The sequence below is a fragment of the Etheostoma spectabile genome, chromosome 23 (assembly GCF_008692095.1).
Source record: "Etheostoma spectabile isolate EspeVRDwgs_2016 chromosome 23, UIUC_Espe_1.0, whole genome shotgun sequence".
NCBI classification, from domain to species: domain Eukaryota; kingdom Metazoa; phylum Chordata; class Actinopteri; order Perciformes; family Percidae; genus Etheostoma; species Etheostoma spectabile.
Window position 1 is genome coordinate 3,305,002 of NC_045755.1, and position 5,678 is coordinate 3,310,679.

The window sequence follows — 5,678 nt, forward strand, 5'->3', positions numbered from 1 at the left end:
CAGTGAAGTGATGTCATTTTCTGAACTTACCAGACTGGTGTAACTGTTCTATTATTTGCTTTTACCCACTTAGTCATTATATCCACATTACTGATGATTATTTATCAAAAATCTCTTTGTGTAAATATTTTGTGAAAGTGTCAACACCCCAATATCGTTGCGGTATCGATATCAAGGTATTTGGTCAAAAATATGGTGATATCTGATTTTCCCCATATCGCCCAGCCCTAGTGCAGACTAACCACTGTAGCAGAACCGTATGGCGAAAACACGGACACTTGCTGATCGCTCAGGACCCATTGCAATCACAAAAAGAGATGACACACTCTCATTTAGTGCTCCCAGCATGTTTTTAATCGTTAAATATTGAAAACCAGTGCTTCAGAATGACTGAAACCAGTGCTTGAGGTTTGTTTCACAACCTACTACAGAAAAAAAACATGGCTGCCAGCTTTGAGTTCACAAAGTTCAGCATCAGTAGCAGACACTTATAGAACTTAATACAAGTTGCATAAGACCTTTATATGTACTGTACACTATCAGTCTGTTATGGCACAGACATTCTTTGGGGCATTTTTGGGCCTTTATTTGAGAGGAAAGATGAAGACATGAAAGGGGAGCGAAAAGGGAATGACATGCAGCAACGGGCTGCAGGTCGGAATTAAACCCTGGGCCGCTGCGGTGTGGACTGAGCCTTTAGTACAGTACATGGGGCCTACGCTATCCAGGCGCCCCTATGGCACAGACATGTAAAGTCCATACTGAGATGCAACTGAACTGCGAATTACATAAGCTGTTGTGGGTGAGAAGGAAGGTAATATAAGGTTTGTGACTAAATCCTGTGCCATGTGAAGAAATCTGGGCCAGGAAGGTAAAATATGTGCCCCCGAAATAAGGCACTTAAAGGAAAAATCCACCTTCAGATGGACAGTGTGTTGTTATTTTGATGGCTTTGTTGTCATTTCCACTATCACTTTCTAAGTCTGTCAGTACATATGTTATCTTCTTTGTCATTATTTTATTTCCCATTAGCACAAGTACAGCTGGTAACGTTTTTACGCTTTGGTGGATCAACAGGATGTTTAGCAGCAATGCTAGCTCAATGTCACCTGCCAGGAAACATTTTTTTGGTGAAAAAGGTGATGAGGTGGGATATTACAGGTAAATGTTTCATTGTGGGATTACAATGGTGGAGATCACGGTTAGTGTAGCCAATGTGTTTCTGGAGTTATTGGGGTGAGTTACTTTTTATAGTACCAACATTCCACTGACCTGCTTTAGTTATTGACTTAATACATTCCTCAGAGTGCCTTTCAAGTAAACATACCAGAACTTGTTCCAATCAGATCTGAAAGTTGTGTTAAAATGAAGATAATAGCAAAAACAATTAGCTGTAGTTTTTCTGGTCAAGAGAGTCACGTATTACTCACCAAGACATATAGCTGCGTTGTTACCTGGTCTATTTTGGGGTTCTTTGGGTGTCTAACAGATCAGTCTTTTGTTGTGCCAATAGATATTTCTTCTTATGATTGGTAACCATTGATGCATGTTGGCAACTTTAGAAGGATGCCCTTGCTTTTTGACTTTGTTTGACACCAAAGCTTCATTGCTTTAGCTCATTGATTGCAGGTGGATTTTTCCTTTAAAACCCCAAAGATTCGTTGACCAAGATCAAATACATGCTAAGCCAATCCCCAATGCCCTCTTAATTCCAGTAACTACAACTTTATTCCTGAAAATCAGTCCATTTTGAAACAACCTAGTGGAATCTGTTCTTAAAAGTTTTACTTATTGTGTTGACTCATCTAACACACAGAATACCATTACTGTTAAAAACCTCATATTATGCAAATTTTCAGGTTCATAATTCTCTTTAGAGGTTGTACCAGAATAGGTTTATATGGTTTAATTTTCAGAAAACACCATCTTTTTGTCGCACTGCACATTGCTGCAGCTCCTCTTTTCACCGTGTGGGAAGCTCTCTGTTTTAGCTACAGAGTGAGGCATCTCGCTTCTATTTCATCTTAGTTTAGATTCGCACATGTGCAGTACCTAGGTAAGGACTACTAGCCATTCAGAAGCAGAGTAGGGCGGGCCCTGACAAGCCGAGTCTGATCCCAAAACACAGGCAGAAGAACCCAAACCAGCTTCACAGCCTAGACAGGAGCAAGAAATTTCAGAGTGGTAAGTTATTCAAATGTCAACATATTAGTCTTTCAGACTTAAGGTTTTAATTCTGCACTGTCTCCTGGACATGGCGATACAACTGTCTGAACTCTTTGTGTTACAAAGTGAAGCAAAATGACGCGCGTTTGTCACAAAAGTAAAGGCTGGACTACAATAGAGCTGTTTGGAGCAGTTGGTGAGCAGTGTTTTCTGTTGGACATGTTAAGTCCCTTTGGGGTGGACTTCCCCACTTTACTCAAACCTATGACATGCACAAAAAAGATATATAACACAATAATAAAAAGGGACAAGGCCAAAAAGCATAATATGAGCACTTTAACACAAACAGCCTGATCTGCAGTAACCTCGGAGGAATTTGATGATAACTGATTCATATCTATGTCAATCACATTGCCTCTGGTCTGTTTCCATCTCACTGCACATTTGGGGATTTGCCTAGTTTGCTATCTCAGTGTCACTGTTTTTCTCTGCTCTTCTGTCTGATGCGTCTCTTTACATTTGATGTTCTGTTTTTGTTGATCCTGTGCTTTCTTCTCAGATGTCAGAACTTTTTTGTGGAGGCTTCAAGTTGTTGGCATGAAATCAGATCTTTTTCAAGCTTTAAAAAAAAAAGTTATTTTTTCACATTTCAGTCTTGAGTGGGACGTATTTTTATGTATGAGCAGATAATAATGACCTGTGTTTGCTCTCGAATTCTTCCCTTTAGTTCAGGCTTTGAACCTTGGAAAGACTTAATGTGAAGACTTGAAACACTAAATATTGTGACTAATGGCGTTTTGTCCACTGCTGGTAACAGCTTGACTCGCCTCATCTTGACTCGACGCCTTCGTTTTCCATTGCAGATTTTAGTAGGGAAGTAGGGAGTAGTTTAGCTGGTCATCATAGCAACGCCGCAGGAAATTACCGTGACCTAATGCGACGCACCCACTGAACGTTGAAGGTGTGTTGTTTTTGATTCTCAGCATGGGGCTGTTGCCAAGGCAAATGTTGTTCCAAAAGAAGCTGGAGGCAGCAAAATAAAACACCACTGGCTAAGTTATTTTAAAATGCCAAGTTTGTTCAGGACACCCCCACCCGTCGCCAGCAATGATGACGCAGGGATTAGTGACAATTCACTCCAACCAATCAGTAGTCTGCAGGTTTTCACGTCACCTTTAGGTATCGTCTCAGCTCGCTTGGAACCTTGACGGAGATAATACTAAAAAAAGTACCTGTAAGCTAGTACAAGGGACCTTTTTTTTCATAGTGGAAAAACAAAAAAGGCGCGTAGAGTTGAGCAGGTACAATGTAATGGAAAAACGCCAAAATGTCATAAATGATAAGAATGCCACAGTAATAACCATCACTGAAGTTTTAGTTCTATTTGCATATAGTAGTGCTGCACACAGGGGGAGCCATTGAAGTATTCCTCTAGAACAATACTTTATGTAATGTGAGTGGAATGATGTGAGGCAGGCAGCTGCAGGACTTTCTGACATTAAAACATCACTGTTATACATGCACATACACACACACCTGCATACACTTTTTCATCACTTTTGTACAGTCACCTCCACGTCTTTTGACCACAGCCCCCATGTGAGAATGTTCCATCTGATATCTCTGTTCTCTCTCTGTGGAACTAGCGAGATAACTGAAGTGTAAAACATCTGATCAGATAGCAGAATAAATGACTATTGATCAGACCTGGGGTCTATTTGATCAACCATCAGTGTTTTTCTCACTGGATCAACTTTGGACTCCCTGGAAGTCTCTATACACAACTAGGGAGACACCATCAGACAATTTTTTTGGGAGATGCAGAATTTACTCATGCCTAAAACCAACATTTAAAGGATGAGAACGGTGATAATCTGTTTGCTTGTTATCAAAAAAATCTCAAGAACAATTTCAACCCTAAACATTTGCATTTGTCTATCTCCATTAATCCCAACTTCCCAACCCTGTCTGTGCTCAGGCAAATTTGTTCCTACTGAAGGCGTCATTCTTTAAAAATGTGTCACAAATACTTAATCTCTTTAAAGATTATGTATATATGTGGGGTCAACTCAAAATAAACTACAGTCCCCATGTTTATTCAAATGAAGGAATATGTCCCCCAGTGCAGCCGTGTGGCTCATTGATTTTAATAGTTTATGGACAACAAGAGCTCGATGGCACAGAGGAATAAGATAACAGGTTTCCATACTTTGATACACAATACCTGTTAGAATGACCAGTTCGTTGCTGTTTTTTTCATTGGGTTTCTTGGTTTGGTACTTCAACAGTTCTACGACAAACTGCATCTTTCTTGGCTCGCAAATTCATGGCGCAATTCAAATGGGATAAAATAGTACTTGCCTCTTGCCGTTCACTACCGTACATACTTTTTCCAAAATAAGGTTCCATGGTGGAGGGACTTCGCCTCTCTATAGGGAAACCTCACAACTCTACTTTGCTGTAAGTCTGTACTTCAGTCAAGGGAGTTCCATGTTGGTTCTGATGAAATCAAAAACTCCGATGCACTTTCCAATACAACAAAACTGCATTCTCAATCCCGTTTTGAGGTACTTTTCTAATCAAAACTGCAAAGGGATGAGGCATGGATCGATAAACCTCTTTCCCCCAAGAGACTGCTGTTTGTATCCAGTGTGCAACCAAAAATCAGCATTAACTTGTTTATGTGACATACTTCATTTATGTACATAGCTTAAATTACGTAATAAACATACTTATTTCAACCCAAGGCTTTTTTTCTTTTCTTTTTTTTTTTATAAACCTGACCAGGTAGTAATTTCAATTAATGTTAACCACGTGTTTAAAACAGAAACTTTTTCACAATGTGCAGCGGGAGCTGTAAAATATGTTTTATTTAAACATGATTGAGGATGCCCTTTCATTGTTTTTTGAGAGGATTAAAGGTTGAGGTTGGCTAATAGGCTTACGAATTTCTCACTGTATTATTTGTTTAAGCAATTTAATATCGAATCACTTACATAATGTAATCTTTGTCATTTTTTTTTAAATGGGTATTTGTTAATGAAATGTTTCCAACTTTAAGAAATATAGTTTTTTTTTATTAATAAGAAGGAACAAAAACAGTTCATGATAACATTTGAGAACAAGGTCAATGTGGTGTAATGAAAACCAAACATTTGGATTTTCTTGAATCTCTGTCAGTCACTGCCAGCAGAGTCCACAAAAGGAAAACCTATTTTTATTTTGTCAAAACTGTCTCCCAGAGGAATTATTTGACTTATGGCGTATTACAACATAACATTATGGTCAACTGGGAAAACAGTGTAAATGTGTGTGTTTGGTCACAGATCTCAAATGGGGGCTTTGGTCACAGGAGGGCTTATACCTCATTAAGAGGCAATAATAAACATGTGGGCCCCATATTGGTCCACGGGACAAGACAGGCCCCCGTCACTTTTTTGGATCCCCCTAAAAACATTGGCGGCCACTGCTGTGTGTGTGTGTATGTGTGTATGTGTGTGTATGTGTGTGTG